Genomic DNA, 17,278 nt, shown 5'->3' on the forward strand with positions numbered 1-17,278 from the left:
TGGGAGGTACACTTCTCAAGGTCTCTTTCATCATACTGAGGTCTGACAGAAGAGCAGATAATTTCCATGATATTTCCATGAAGTTATACAGAGATAGCAGGAGGACTTCTCCAAGGAGGGGAAAGGTCCTGGCCATCAGCCACAGAGCAGTGATTCCCAGCTCAGAATGCCACTGCAAGGGATGCCACCAGAGTGGGAGCACAGAAGGGAACTGAATAGAGTGGCAGCAGCAGGGAGAACCTCACCAGGCAGCAGAGCAGAGCTGGGACCCAGGGTTTGGCTGGGGTGGTTACTCCTCTCTGCCCTGTGCAGAAGGGAGCTCCCCTCCTGCCCCAAAGGGCAGGGTACAGGGCACTGGGCACAGCCAGGCTCCACCGCCAGCCTGGGGCAGCCCCTGGGCACTGACACCAGGACGCCAAATGGCTCCAGGACAAGGGTGCCAACCTGGGGTTTGTTTTTATATTCACAGCAAGCCAGTGCAAAGAGCAGAGAAGATGTTTGATGCATTCATCATAGCCTGTGCTGCTAAAGAGATTCAGTGAGTCTCCTAAATTAGTACAAGTTCCTGAATCCTAGAGAAACGTAAGAGGGTCTTGTGAACTAAGGAAGGAGGCAGATGGTTTCTGCAATGGAAAGCAACAAATTATTTTTGTTAGAGGATTTTTGAGTTACTGAAGGATCATTTCTACCAGCAGTCAAGACACTAACAGATATAAATGTTATAAAATTGCAATTCAACAGCTATTTCTTCAGTCAGTCACTCACTATAGGATGTATGTGATTTTAATTAATAAGTTTAATGTCTTCAGATGGATGGATTCCTCTTTACTTCTATGCTCTGTCTCCTCGTTATTCTTTCAAGCAATAACCTAAAATATAATGTACTGACCAGAGCATAATAGAATGGACTAAAATATAAAAATCATAAAAATCATACTTGTTTACAATACAAGGCATGGATTAATATTAGCAAGTGTTTGAAAGCACTGAAAGAACATTTTCAGCCACCACCTTTATGAGCAAGTAAATCCTAGCTTTATGCAGAAAATAATATTCAATAAGGAATACAATCTAAATCTTGAATTATATAAAAATCACAACACATATTTTCTGTGCTCCTCTAAAATTCAATAAATAGTTCAATAGATCATCTTTATTCCTTTCACCCTTCTGGGGAAAAATGATTCTTAGCCAAAGAGCTTGCAGGCCAAATTTCAATCTGAAAATAACCTTTATAGCCGAGTTATAAAACAATGAGAATAAGGGTTTATGATGTGAAAGTTGATGCAGGCTTTACTGCTTTGGCATGATTGGTGAAGCTGTATTAAAAATAAATAAATAAATTTTTTTAAAAGGCACACACACAAAAAAAACAACAAAAAAACCCAAAAAAAAAAAAAAAAACAATCAAACCAAAAAAAAAAAAAACCCACCAAAAATACCCCCACAACCTCCCTCCAGGCATTTTCCTCCTGTGACTACATAAAAGAACTGTATGCTATCATAGCTGTATAAATCTAAAGCTTTAAACCACTCCACCCTTATTATCTCTTCCAAAAGAAAAATGTTTATAATAATACATATATTGACTTCAGCTTTTTGTTCAATAACAAGATTTACTGCCCCACTCTTCAGTCAATTGTAACCTCTTTGGGTCAACAAATCTCGATACTGATCTCAATAGAAGTCAATACCTGCTTATTACTTACCTCCGCATTTAGACACCTATCACAAATTCACATGGGCATCTTGGCAAGCAGGAATTAATACTTTCTGCTTCATTTTAATACAAAATAGGCTTATGTGCTTTTCCCACAGTCATTTTTAAAGCCATGAGATGATGCTGTGTTTTTGGAAAACAATATTATACATTAATTTCTGGAACTAAAGAGCTAAAGCTGTTTAGCTTCTCTGATGTTTTTATAAGAATTCACAGACCAACCTTCTTGCAGTTCCTATTTTTTCCCACATAAAATGTAAATCATCAATCTGATATTTTGTCCTTACCAAGTGAGAAAGGCAAATAATAGTAAAATTGAAAAGCTAGTTGCAAGTAATAATACACAAACTAATGTCTCAGAAGTTCAACAGAGAAATGTACTAATCACTTCCTTGGTTGCATTTGTGTAATGCTAACGTAAAAAATGAGCCTGAAAATCATTATCATGCCTGCATTTGTATATGAATTCAGCCTGTACTTTCAGAGTCAACTTTTGTATCATCTATTTGGTACCTCAAGTGTCAAACATTTACTATGAAAAGAAAATTGAATCAGATTTTGTGTCTTATACATGAACAGATCAAATGGGTATCTATTTACCCTGCAATCCAAAGGCTTGTATAAGAATCTTATCACAGAGTTGGACAATGAGAAATGCATTTTAATATACTGTCTCATTTGACTCAGTCTTGGAAATTTTGTTTACTTACATCAACCATGTAAATAGACAGGAATTCATTTTAATTCAGAATAGAAACTGAGAAAGTACTGGTACAGAAGTCTTGAACACATGGGGAGGAAATGTCAGAAGTTGTGTTCAAAAAAGTCTTCAGAAGTCTCTGAAGCACCTGCAAGAAACATCACTGTACTGGTCCTTCCTAGTTGTACATGCAGTACAATACTGGTTGTGTAAAACACAGCAGACAACAGACGGAGCAATGACCCTAACCCTGAATAACAATATTTTGTTCTCTTGTCTTGAAATTTTCATTTCAGAACATCACAAATGGCAGTGAGAGTATTTATACTTCAAGCAATGGAAGGATGGCAAGGATGGAAGGACAGAAGTAAAATAATAACTAGGAAAAGTGTGTGCTGAAGATGTAAATATAAAATAAATGTTTAAGTTTTCCATTTTAGCTGAGCCAGTGCAATTCACATAACACCATGAAAGGCTGGCTTAATGTTGCACATTCCCATCACTGTCCTATAACATTTGTATTATTTGAGGCTGTGCAATCTGCTATAACTGCTTTCTTGTGTTTGCCCATTAAATCTCAGAGTCTGAAAAACTTCCATAAATTGAAAACTAAGATGTGGTTTATGCACAGGAGATCCCATTCTCAATTTATTGACACCAGGTTTGCAAACACCATAGGGATAAAAGTAATGAGAATCATGCTTGGACTTACCCAAGAACTGTATTTGACTAACAAGGTGAGCCAATTCAAAATTAAATAGTTTTTCAGGCTAAAAAAAATCAATATTATTTATAGGATATGATAGTAGGCCTAAAATAAACATTTCTAGCTTTTAAAAAAATAGATAAGGCTATATTGATTTACAAAACACAAGGCATTAGGCTGCTCAGATACATGGAACTGTCATGTAAAAGATCTAGGTCAAGAAACACCAATAAAACTCTCATTCATCTCATTAGCTGAGGAGCACAGTGAAAGGTTAAGCAAGGTTAAAGTGGTCTGTCTAGCATCTGACATTCCTGCAGGATGACAAGCTGTTTTCCACAGCCAGGTTAAATGACCATCTCGGACTGTCCAGGGAAGGCTGTGCACTCACAGCAGGGAGGCACCGGGAGCCACTGTCCCCATCACACCCCATCCCCAACCATGGCTGACCCTCTGCGGAGCCCAGTCCAACGACAGTGCCATCACTTACACCCCCACAGCTGGAGAATTAGATCTACAGCGTGTTTTGATCCAAACCACACATGGATATGCACCAGGAGAGAAGGTAAGCCCACCTTCCTCACCCCGTTCTCTCCGCTGTGGATGTCCATGAGGAGGAGGAGCAGTGCAAGTGTGCTGCTGAAGATCAGCCATAGTGGGATGCAGCCAGGAGTTATAAATAAAAATGGAACCTCTTCCTACGTACTCCTATGTCCTATGAAGTAGAGCAAAGATCCATCTAATAGGAGGAAAATGCTAAAAGTAAACTGCAGCAGCTTCTACAGAATAGAAGAATCCAGGATTTGAGTTCTCTTCTAGCAAACAGTAAGGATTATATTTATTGAACCTGACTGCAATACATTTCATTCACAAAAACTGATATTAGCAACACCATCTTGAAATTAAAACATTAGTGCGTTTTTATGTGATACTGCTTAAAGGGGGTAGACTTTGGGTAGACTGTAATATGAAGAATGAAGGATGTAATACAGTAATACGAAGGATAACAATAATTAACACAGATGAAGTGCTGGTGGAAACAGCAGAAATTCAACAAAGATCAAATTTCAGAGTAAGAGAATATGAAGGAAAGAGAAAGAAAAATGAGGACTGTGTAAATGAAAATATAATAAATATAATATACACTAGTAATATTTGTGCAGCACTAGCTAAATGGGAAGAGGCAAAAGGTGACAGGAAGATTGGTCTAAAACCAGAGATATTCTGCCCTGACTGTGGCAAAGACCTTGGAAGATGCTCAAAGGGAAGAAATCTCCATGGAGATTCATGAAAGCTGCTCATTATTATTATTTTGCAGATATATTTATACCCCTGCACAAGCTCTGAAGCCCATTCACATTTCCTGAACATCCTAGAAGATTAAATCTAGCTTTAAAATGGGAAAAGCTGAATACAAGGGGTGGTTTACAATTTTCTGAAGTAGGTGGGCTGTGTGCAGAGAGGCCTCACAACACTGCAACTATGCCATGTTGCTCCCAACACTGTGAACTCACCTTTTCCAAGAATCTCCTTCAAAGTATTGCTTACGTCCCAACCCATCATGTTTCAGGTTTTGATTTCAAATATCTTCCCACTGGATTATTGTCCTAATAAAGGATTCTGGATGAGTGTCTTTATAGCTCAGAGAGGAAAAGACAGATGAGGGGACAGAAAATACTGAATTGCTTGGGTTTATTCCATGGTAACATATGCACCTAGTTTTCTGAAACAGAGTTCAGTTGGTCAGGATATAACCCATGGTCACTATTGGCAAAACCTGAGTTCCCTCATTTACTGACTTCTATAGCTACTGAATTTACTGGACTGATTACAGACAGCATTTGAGTTGATGATATTTTAATTGAAAATGTTCAGCTGTATTGAAGATTTTTTACTATTAGCCTTTCAGATGACAAGAGATGATGAGGTTGATGGAGTCACCAATGCAGCCAATTTTTAAGTGGGGTTTTGACTGTGAGGGTTATCATTATGGGAACCCCTAAAGTTCCTGCATGTTTTACACTAGCAGAAGGTAAAAAGGGCTATTGTGTTATGTATTCTGTTCAAGTTTTTCACTTTAAAAGAGTTACGATTGTCATCCTTGGCCAGGTTTAAATTGACATTTTTATCACAACATTCCTGGCATAGTACTGCAAGTTACTTGCTTGCGAGTAGTTATCAGCTGGCAAAAATTTAAAAAGTGGTTGGCTGATTAAAATTATATACCAAGAGCTATACATGACAACAAATAACAAAAATCAGCCAAAGACAGCAAGGATTCTTTAAATAAAATTTAGAAAACCTTTAGAAAGAAAGGAAAATTATACATGCAAAAGTCATAAGTTGCACCTCTTCATTTAATATTTGATAATCAAAAAGCTAATAATTAAAACTGGGAGGGTTAGGTCGGTCAAGTTTTACAGCTGAGCGCACTCCCTGAGCATGCCCAAATCAACACTTATGAGATTCATTTAAAAGCTCTTCAAATTCTGAATCTCCAAGGTTTATGCTGCCTGTGCATTGTTTGCATAATGCAGTTTTGTACGACTAAAGCACTATAAAGGGATTATTTTCATATTCAGCATATGAAAGGTACAGCACAATTCATAGATACCGTATTGTGCTTATGCCTGAGATAGCAGGTACAGTGTCTCGCCTTCTGATTATCTACGAAGCAAATGTAGAAACATACATGTTTTTTGGAGAGAGTGTATCCTTAGTAAAATTAATTCCCCAATGGTTTTATTAAAGTCTGCAAATTGCATTATTTTCCCATCATATTTGAAATATTGCACTTCCTTAATGCTTGCTCTAACCCATGGCATGCCATCTTCCCTGGGGTGTCTAGACATGGTGTCTTAGATTTATGTGTATGATCTCAGTGTGTTACAACATCACTCCTGACTAATGCATTATTACAATACTTACATATATTCCCAAGTGTCACTGTTTTGATTAAAAAATCACCAATCTGCATATGCACACCATCTGTGCTTCAGAGAAGCAAAACATGCAGGATAACATTTGCCTTACTCAAAACGGAATTCAAATACTAATAAAAAACAAATGGGAACCTATTTTTATGTTTTGCTTTGTAAAATAACAAAGAAAATTAATACTGTTTCTGTAAAACAACAGTCCATGCCTCTCACACTTAAAAACATAAGCCTTTTTTCCTCTACACAGTAAGGAGATTTACCTTTAGTAACAACATGCAAACAATTTGCCCTTTTAGAGATAGCAAAAAACATGGGAAGGAAATGTACTGCTGCAATGAATTTAAAAAATCTCAGCTCAGAACAGGGAGTTTTCAGCAGAAGGGAATGTAGTCAGCAGCAAGTCCTTTCTCAGCTGAAAGCTGCAAGAGTGGTTGTAAAAGATGAATGAGACCCTTGCTTACTGGGGTGAAATGCTTTTAAAGGACAAGAATCTGCTTATCTTTGATTGATTGCTCAGTCTGATACTTTCCTTTATAAAGTTTATTGACTACAAGCCCATAAATCAAAGAAAAACAAATCACAGGTTCAATTTGGGGGGCATTGACATCCTGCCATCTTGCAGCAATAGCTTAGAAGTCACAGGGCAGGGAGAAGGAATATGGGGGACTCATGGAGACAGAAGTATCTACTGCAGATAAACTATCATTTAAAATTTTGAAACAATTATTCTTTTTTGCCTTATCACATTTTTAAGTCAAAGGAAAAATGCAGACAACCAAGCTACCTAGGTTATTATTTTGAAGTCCTTAAAGGCAGAATTTACAATTAAGAGACGTAATTCTCACTGTGCTCCTCCTCTGGTTCTGTGAGATTACAGTCACATACCCACACAGCCCTCACCCGCTGTAAGAATGTCACATTTACAATTTAAACTATCAAAGCAAGAATCGGATTTCTTTCAGGGGGGTTTGAGGGCTTGGGAAACTCAAAATCTGTGTACTGCAACACCTCATACAGTTGCACGTAAAGAAGGAACCAGCCATAGATCTTGCTCATATGGGGCATACAGTACAATATGACAGCATGATAATACAGATTAATTTGTGCCATTGACCTTGACGCACTATTCTATTGTGTATTCTCTTAGAGTCAGCACTCGGGTCACTAGAACATCTGGTGTTTAACAAAAAAATCCCATTCTGAAGTGCTAAATGTGTTGAAACAAATGGCACTGTACTATCATTATACAGTGCAACCTCTCTGCTAGGGGTCTAATTTCAAGGCTACCCTGACTGAACTACATTATTATTAGGGGTTTTGTAATTCACATCTTGCCACAGTACACAAAATACTGAATTATCAAAAGTAGCCTTTTAAAACCCAGTTGTGTTCCACGTGACTGGGACTGACTGTCACTTTCTTTCCATTTTATCTTTGGAGACATCTGGAAGGGCTAAGCCTGCACAGTGCTGAACAACCTGGCCTCGACCCAGCAGAACACTTCAGCATGCACAGTATGTGTATACACAGCCCCTGTGTTTCAGCAAGACATGCTTTTAGGTTATGCACATGCTAGAGCACCTTGCTGAAGGTATGGACTGGCTTCACCACACTGTTTGGAAGTTGCACAGTGCTCAGTATTGCATCTACCCCATCCTACACCCCATTACATTCAGCTTGTGCTTGAATCTATCCTAGTGCTTGTCTCTGGGAAAAGCTGATGCAGCCTTTTACAAGGAGGCTGAAGATCTGAGAAATGATTGGTAGCAAAGAGTGGCAGCTTTGTTTTACAGGAGTATTTACATGTTGTTTAACATGAAGAAAAGAGCAAAGAGTGATGACTCTGCCCAGCCTCACCATCCCTCTGACACCACTGCCATCCCCGTGCCTCCCTACCACCACTCTGCTAGCTCTGCTTCCTGCAGAGATTCTCCATGTAAACAAACATAAAGGTTATTTTTGTAGGATCCTTGGGAATCCCACAAAGCTTCCATGGGAAGGATTAAGCGTTTGCAGAGGTCTGATGACCTTTACCTGACCTGAAGCAGATTGCAACGTCAATTAGCATTTCAGCTTTCCCTGTTAGTAAGGACACACACAACCCAAGCTGGGCTCTTCCCACTGTGCTGTACTTGGGCTGTGAGTCACAGTGGGCTGATTCTCCCCCACTTCACAGATCTGCAAATTTATGTCCCAGCAAAACAAGTATAAAATGCTACTACTCTACTTTTTCACCTAATTTTCTCTTGCTCTGCAAGCATGGGCAGAAAGGAAACATACTAGTAGGCAAGTACTATGTGTTTGGCAATACCAACATGCTTTTGATAAGGTGAAAAAATCCTCACTGTCAAAAGCATGGAGAATTGCTATAGGCATTTATGAACTAAAACGTGTGAGTCTCAAAGCCTGACATAGGAACCAATAGCTTCAGCTGTGGAGAAAAAGGAAGACAGCAAAGGTGAGCATGCAGGCATATTTAAAAGAGCAAGGGATGCACGTGCTGAGCCAAGCAAAGACAGGGCAGCAGCAAGAGGCTCAAGGTCATTCAGCACAGGAAAGCAGCAGCCCAGAAAACGCCTTTGACTCACAGCAGGGCTGGAGAAGGAGGAGAAAGTATGTGTTGTGCTGTGGCTTGAGCCAAGGTGAAGTAATTTCCAGTTGTTTCAAATGAGATTTCTGCCATGAGGTCTCAGCTGATCTCCATGACAAGTTTATATATGGTTACTGAAAAAAAGAAAAAAGTAAAAAAATCACAAACATGACACCACTCAATGAGAAGACAGCATTAAGCAATCAGTTGCCAAAGACCTAATCCCATTAACAACTTCTAAGATTTCAGCCATCAGTCTGTAGCTGGCAGCTACAGGAGAACTGAGTACAATGAAACATCTTTTAAACATTATTTTTTTCAGGCCATCTTCCTGATCTTTTATACTTGTTTGTTCTGCAGTTTCTTAGAAGTTACAACTGCTGAAGGAAGTAGAGAAAATCCAGAAAAAAAAAAAATAACCTGCTCTCCTACGCAGCTTCATGCCGCTGGGTCAGTGATTAACAAAGACAAGGTCCTGCTGCAGAGAAGCTAAATGGAGTTCATTATGGACATGAAAGTTAGCAGGGCCAAAAAGGTGAGACCATAGGAAAGAGGATGAAATAAGAGCCTAACAAGTGTGGATTTTACTCCTTCGGTGCAATAAGGACAGCTTTCAACTACCAACTAGTCCAAAAGAAAATCTATCTAGACAATAGTTTAAGATAGCTATTGTCCTATATACTACAATCGTTTTGTTTTGCATATACTCAAGAAAATTAGAATTAAAATGTGTTGCTTAAAAAATTTGTGTTGTTCTGCAATGAGAAATTTTTGATTTGAGGATTGTAATTTGGGGTTTGTCCTTTTTCCTGGAAAAATTAGGAAAATGGAAGCATTTAAGTGGAGCAGAATGATGCCATTAAACCTGGATGGGGACATCTACCTCAAACCCTCACAAATCTATGAGTTTGTTAGCCATGCCTACTGCTTGAGTGCTTTGGAAATGTCAGTGCTTCCTGGGGGTGCTTCCTGGCAGCAGCAAACTGACTGGAGAAGGAAACTACAGACAGATTGCTCCTGTGACACTGAGAGAGCCTGGAACTACAGCCAGCAGACACTGGGATATGAGCAGATTTTCTTGGCCCTGAAGGCTGTAAGCAATAGCCTGTCTCACTCACAGGTAATTTCTCACCACACACTGCACTGCTGGGTACCTGGGCAACACTAAAAGGATCAGCTCTCACAGGCTGCCATATTTTCTCCCCAGAACTGGCAGTGACTAATCTCTCTTTCGGTACTTCTGCTTTAGGACGTTTCCACTTTGATTTTACATTGGCACTAACCCCATCATCACTAGAGAACCTGAAGTTTTCTGCTACACCTGCCAATGTCCTGTAGGACCCAAGAGCCCATATGGCTTCACCACAAACCTCCCACAGAGATGTCTTAGTAGGTGGCAGCCAAGTGGTGACATGAAGCACTGGCTACTACAGAAGTTCTTGGAAGTGGGGCTCACCTACAAAAGGCATATGTGAGGTGGGCTAGAAAATCAAGTACATCTCCAAATAAGATATCTGATTAATCTCAAGAAATCAGAGTTATGAAAAGTAACAAACAAAAGTCTCAATGAACCTTCAGTTCACAATAGATCAGAGGCTCTTGAAGAGGAGTGTGTAGGCAAATACCTTATGCAGAACATGTATTCCAGTAACTTCAGGGTGTAACAAAGTTTCAGGGAAACCAGAGGATGAAATGTGCTCGGAGGTCCTTGGTTCCAGGACTGTCTGACACCTAGAAAACTGTGAAGGAAAGAAAAGTGGATAAACAGCTGATCAATAGTAATATATTACTTAGCCCCTCCAAGTAACCATGTCAAGGATCTCTGCAGAGATTAGCTCTGCCATAATTTCACCTGCATACCAACATCTTTTTTATTTCTTTTGTCATTAGTGTTTCAATGTGGTATAAATTATTAATCATAATTCCACTTTTGCAAGGAGTGGAATTCAGACCTTTTATGAGATATTTAGGGGGTGATCTGTTGTCTAAGCAACCCTTAGAATAGGCAGGACAAATCAGATGTAAGAGTAAATTAATGTGGCATTAACTTGTTTCCAACAGCTTGTTAATGGAAACAAATTCAATAAGCATCACATCCAAGAAGGGAGAAACTGCCCCCATTTGTACTGTTGTGCAAAGCAAACCTCAAAATAAAACAAGAGGATGGACACAAAGAGCTACTTATCATGAGCCTCCCTAAACAACTGCAGTCTCAGCAGGGAAGACAGGGATGAAATAATGCACATCTGAGTAAACCAGGCAAGAATAAAGAGGAGCCAATGGGAAAAAAATGTAAACTTTTAGTAATCATTAAGAATTTTGATTAAACTTCCTAGGACTTTAGAGCCTCATTGAGGCTGGTACACTAGTGCTCTGTGATTTAAAATTTTTAAGTATTTGGGTGAAAAATCTGTCTTGTAACAGCAAAAAAAAAAAAAAAAAACCTAAATAAACCCAAATAATACTGAAATAATAGCAAAATAACTACCATATTGGCATATAGTGATAATCATTTTAAGAATATTGCTAAACCATGTAAGATCTTGAAAATATCATACTTTTAACTTTGCTCCCCACTGTTACATGCTCTCAGACTTGAAGAGAAAATGAAGAACCTTATTTTGCTCAGATAATAACAGTTATAAAAATAGATTAACTGTCAGTATCATGAATTAGTATCACACAAGTACAGAGGCTCAAATAATAGGTTTAGGCCATAGGCAAAGGAGCAAGAACACAAAGCTTATGCTTTGACCTGGGATAGGTTACCCACATCACCACTGCAGAAAAATGCTTGCCAAAAATGAAATTTGTATTTAATAATTCTGTGTGCTTTTTAAATCTGTATTTTGTTTTGTTCTACATGGAGATAGTTTTTGATATTAAACCATTACGCACTAGCTTCAAAAGCTGATGCTCAAGATAAAAATCTACAGCTTTTAGTTCATGCTTTCAAGTTTTTTTTTCTTTCTCCTCCTTTTTTTTTCCTTTTTTTTTTTTAAAAGAACCTCTGAAAGTCTAAATGATAACATGTTTCAAGTAGCTGCTCCTTTCCTGGAGTTGAACAAAATTGAAAAGATCAAAGTTAGTGCAATCTCGTTCAAAGGTGAAGAGGTGAAATCTTATGTGTGCTGGAGGATCAGAGCAAAGGAAAATGTACAATGCTTAGTGTGCGACACCTGAAGCCCACTTTCATCAAGGTACCTCATTTTCATCTGAATTCAGAATGTATTTCATTTAATGGTAAAATAAGGAACAGCATAGGATTATCTTGGTTACAAAGAAGAGAAGCCCTTGCTCAACACTAAAAAGTAAACATCACAAATAGGTGAAAATGGTCAATTTTTTTAGAATTACAAAGTTCACCACATTAAATTCTGTATTCGTTCTTTAAGCAACATTTATATAATTGAGTAAGATGAAGTCATTACACTCAAAATGTTTCAAGAATCATACCACTGTTGATAGTTTCTGTTGAGTTTCTTGAAAAAAACACTGTGTTTTGAAGAGGGCTGCAGAGAGGGACATCTAAAAAGGGTATGTTTTTTTCCATAAATCTTCATGTGACTGATGGGCCCTGACATAATGCATCACAATGAAATACAGCTGCCAAAAAAGAGCTTCAAATTAAGCCCTTTTCTAGAGAAAGAAAAAAAAAAAAGTGATAAGAAAATAGGTACCTTTTCAGCAAAAGCTTTTAAAGCTTTAAAAGCACAGCAAGTTAAAAAGTTCTCTCAATTTTGTCTAAGTAACTAGAAGCTAAATGGGGGGAAAAGGGTGTGAAAAATAATGCTCCAGCCTCTGTGAGAACTGGAGACATACTGAACACAAGACACTGTTACACAGGAAGAAAAGATGATTTTAACGTCCTACTTTGTCATTTTCAAACACATGGAAGATTCACTTTCAAATTATTGGGAAATGTGTTACATTATGCTAATAATGCTAGTCTAAGAATGTTTTAAGCATAAACATGGACTTAGACATGGAAAAGTGGCCACATTCAGAAGCTGAAGTGAGTCACATTTAAATTGTTTCTTTTTGGCTATGCAGAGTTTCTTTTGTGCTATTGCTATAATTCCTAAATTCCCAAAGCAATTTGCTGCCCAAAAGCAATAGGCATTATGTAAATATTGTCTGTTGCAGGTCAGACCTTGACCTGAAAACCAGGTCTTCTCAGGAGTACTATAAAAATCTTTCATATGCAGCCTGATAGGAGCCATCCCACAAAGCCAAAAGCCCCTTTGTCAAGGATTCTTTCAGCACATTCACACCTAAGTTCCCGCTTTTGTTCTCTTTCAACCTCAACCTTCACAGAAAATCTGCTAAAAAATTGTTGTCTTCCAGTGGTAGGGACAGAAAATGAACTGCTGAAAGCAGAGCATGTTGCAGATGCTGGGGTTTGCAGACTGGGCATGGACTGAGGTTCAGGGACATAAGAGACAAAGGTGACAAGACACACAAAGGGAATTTAAGAAAACTCATGCAGGCTACCTCCAGCATCATATTTGTGCACGATTAGACTGGATGCAGCTGAACCTGACACCAAACTACTGCTTTATGCTAGGTGAGAACTTATGGCATCCAAGCTTCAATACCTCCAGATTAGAACATTTCTAATGGTTCTCCTCTTGGCTACATAAACTCCACGTCCATCTATCACAAAGCATGATCTAAAACACACATGAGCAGGTCCAAAAGGTGGACACAACATATTAGTTCACACATGTTAGCACAGGGAGAGTAGAGAAATGAACCTCTCATCATTTCTTTTCTATGTTTCAGGCCACCATTTCTTATTTCACATTTAGGGTGCAGGAAGAATTGATCTATTGTCCTCCATCTGTTATCAGACTCTTGCAATTAATCTGAGGAGATAACTGTGAAAGTGCTGCAGGTAGACTAAATCTCTTGATGTCAGGGAACCCCAGCACATTTTATAAGCAATGTTACATTGACATAAAATACATATCACATGCAGCATGCAGCGGCTGACTTGCAAACAGAGATTGTGCCGACTGCGTGTCTTTATGCTTGAATTTGCTCTTGCATTTTGGTAGCATGTAGACAGCTGTATTTGCTGATTTGAAAGGGTTGAGCTGGGATTTCAGACTTCTTCTGAAGCACTCCACAGAACTGACTTCAGGTATTTCTTTAACCAAGAATTTCTGCAGTTTTCAGATGCTCCCAGCAAATGTTCAAAGCTCCCCTACACACCAGTCATGAACATTGTGTTGCCAGCATAAAGATGGGTTTTAGTCACTGAAGAGCATGCTGCCAGTGCTGTGTTCTGAGGCACAGCCTCTGCTTCCACAGGACTGTGCCATCCATCTGCACAAGGGAAAACACGCGGCCAGTCGCTGCCTCTGGCGCCCGCGACAGTCTCACAAGGTGGGGTAATAGATCAGGTGTATCAGACTGTTATTGTTCCTGGCTGTATTTGTATTTGTTATGGACTATAAACCCTGATGATCCCATGAAGGGCTGTGACCATGAATCCCAATTGGCTGAGCAGTGCTATTTCATGGAGGGACAAGTCCGGCAGTAATGAATTCAGTCAACATAATGATTTCGGTTTCACTGCACTGCTCTGCTTCCTGGGAATCTGCAGAAGATGAGTGACTGTGTCACAATCATAAATTCAGGCACACACAATGCTGAAACTTCTTATAGAGCTTTAAGTCCCTGTGAAATGTCAGACTAATAAATATGATGATCGTATTTGCTATTTGGCAAAAGTATTAATTAACCTGGAAAAGTTAATAAAAATATATTCCCCAAAATTATGCAGCAGAGAAAATATTTTTTCTTATTCATGGTTATATGAATGCAAAATGCCATGGGTTCTTCATCTTTAATACCTAAGGGATTTTTAAGCATATTGCTTCCATAAAACTTGGTTCATCAGTACAGTACACAGCCCAGATATGCATATTTAATTACTCTGAAAGTAATTTACTTGTACAGATGGTGGCATTAGAAGGTCTTACTTCCATTTAAATTACTTCTATTTGAAAAATAATGTTATTTTGCTATGAATCTTGAGTGAAGAATTCACTCTTATTACAGATGAATAATACTTTTCAATTGTAATTAATCTGTGACTAATCTAATACTGCCTAGATAAACATTTTATCTCCAGTTTTACAAATCAAAGCATTCTCTTTCCAGAAGGTTGATCTAGTAGTATTTTATATCCAAACCTGTAGACTGGGGAGGGGACCCCAGTCCGCTCTTGGGGCACATGAATAAAAAGCCACAGAAGAATTTGTTGAACTTCCCTGAGACTTCCCAAGGCAGAGATGTTACAAAATTGTTTGCATCTTTCTGTAAGATTAAGCAGGGATTAAAGCAAAAGGGTGCACTTCAGGAAAATAGCTATCAGGCATAAGATTTCAGGAAAACAGTGACTCAATGGGCACGTGTGGACTTTGGGGGAAGCTTTAATGGGCAAGGATCCAAAATATTCTGGTCAGCAAGCCCTCGCAGCAGTGCAGGTAGCAGGCCCACACCTTTGCCATTTCTGTACCCCCCTGCACCACCCAAACAACAGCAATTCCCAGGAGCAGGCAGGTAGCAGGGGCAGGGAAAGCTAGCAGCATATTGCATTACCTCTTACATGCTTCCTGGGAAATTATGTCTGCTTCTTCAAGTGAGATTGTTTTCTTGAACAGCTCTGTAAAAGGCCTACATGTGTTTGTTAGGCTTTCTTCAGTGAGCCCCCATCTTCATTCAAGCAGTGGCTCTCTTGAAGGGGGCTGATGTGCTCTGCCTTTTCTTTCTGCCATCTCTCTTCAGGACAAAACAATTTTTGACAGTTGATCTGATTTTTCAGGCTTATCCAGAATAGGCATATTTGTCCCCTCTATCTATGTAACTTTAACATTGTGATCTGGATTTAATGCTGCAAACCCTGTGGACCTACTTCATAGATCTGGAAAGCACCTAAACTTCCCAGGGAGATTTGGGGGAACTGGAGATGATGGGTGAGCTGAGCCACAGTAAGACTGACATGTTTTTATCACTTTAAAATTAGGAGGAAGGGGTAGAGAGGGAGAAGAAGGGGAAATGTCATAATCTTGACCAGCAATGCTGTACAACCCAAGCTGGACTACACCGCCTGGAGTGCAGAGGTTTCGCCCAGGGAGGGCAATCAGGTGCCAGAAGAGAGAAAAGGAACAGGACACATCACTCCATGAATAAATCTGCTCCTGCTTTAGCAAAGGAGCTGTGGTGCTCTGTGTCTGGCATTCAGCTTGCTGACTGCTTTTCTTTTTAATTATCCTAATTAGGAAAAAACTTTACCTCCTTTGGCTTTCATATATTTACACTTACACAGAATTTCCAATAGCATCTTTTTCCCAGGAAATCTAAGCACATTCGCTTTCACTGAGTTCAAAAAGCATCAAGGTCACATCTTTTCCATTTTGAATTTTTGTTCTTTCAAACCGTCTGTGGTTGCTGCATCTCCAAGCAGATACCCAGCATTCACATTATCCTAGCCACTGCTTCAGACTCCAGCTGCCAGGGCTGCACCAAGCTGTGCCCAGACTTGCACCCTTGCATTCTTGTGCAAGAAATGCTTGGAGCAGGGAAATGCTCCTGGGCTTCTCATTCCCAGCCCTTCAGCAATGCTTTGCTCCAAGGGATGTCTCACCAAGTGCTCTTTCTTCAAGTGAATGGGATCCCTACTTGTCCTCACCCCTTCCTAGGCAGGGTGACCCCACAGACTCCTGCCATCCCACTCCTCCAGCCATGCTGGCTGCAACCCTTCAAAGACCCCTGGAAGCCATGTGCCAAACTTCAGCAGTGGATCCAGGTGTGCCTGGTTAATAGGTGGTGCTGAACAAGCTGGGGAGGTCAAGGATAGCCTGTGTCTGTAGCTGGAGAGAGCAGAGGTTGCACATAATAGTCTTGTAGAAGCATAGGAATGAGAGAAGGTGAGTCAGGAATTTGGAGAAGATGGGGAGTACATAGATGCAAACTGTAGGATGGCTGTGGCTGAGCTGATCTCAATTACAGTATTTCTCAGTTTAAGTATGCCATTTTAAAGCATGGAAATTCAAGGCTCCAGTTTGTATTTTATGACACAGAGCCAAAAGCCCAAAACAGAAGAAGCATCTTAACAGTTCTGTTCCTTATTTTCATACAAATTCACACACTTGTAGTCATACGCATATAAAGTCAGCCTTAAACACAAGATCCATGGTAGGTTTTTCAACAAAATAATCCTTTAGACACTGATAAATCAAGCAACAATGACACTGGGATATCATAGCATCACTAAAAATGTCACCACAGTTAACAAGCCTGCTTGCTTCAACAAAAAATATTGGTGAATAATCATCCGTCAGTTAGCAACGCTAAAAAAAAACATGCCTGGTGTTCCTTGCCTAAAAATGATGGGAGTGGAAACATTGTTTTCTTGCCAGGTTATTTTCATTTCAGGAAGAGAAATAACCAGGGGAAACATGGAGAGAAGAATAAATAACAAGAAGCAGTATGAGGGGAAGAAATCCTTCATAATTATGCCATTGCCTCTGCCTTTCTCACTATCAGGTTCCTCCCTGTACCACACTGTGCCAAGCCACTCACATGCCGGGCATCCTCCAGATGAATCAAC

At 39.4% G+C, this 17,278-nt stretch overlaps 1 protein-coding gene across 5 annotated transcripts in view; it reads right to left on the reverse strand.

Annotated features, from left to right (window-relative positions):
- Positions 1-17,278, reverse strand: part of PTBP2 (polypyrimidine tract binding protein 2) — a 209,591-nt gene that overhangs the window by 145,310 nt on the left and 47,003 nt on the right. For all 5 annotated transcript variants that reach the window (XR_013183276.1, XM_077182197.1, XM_077182203.1 and 2 more), the window contains 2 exons: positions 10,281-10,394; positions 8,654-8,789 (listed from right to left, as the gene is read on the reverse strand). The gene's annotated coding sequence lies outside the window, so the exon portion shown is untranslated. The remainder of the gene's footprint in view (positions 1-8,653; positions 8,790-10,280; positions 10,395-17,278) is intronic.

The sequence above is a fragment of the Agelaius phoeniceus genome, chromosome 8, assembly GCF_051311805.1.
Source record: "Agelaius phoeniceus isolate bAgePho1 chromosome 8, bAgePho1.hap1, whole genome shotgun sequence".
Taxonomy (NCBI): Eukaryota; Metazoa; Chordata; class Aves; order Passeriformes; family Icteridae; genus Agelaius; species Agelaius phoeniceus.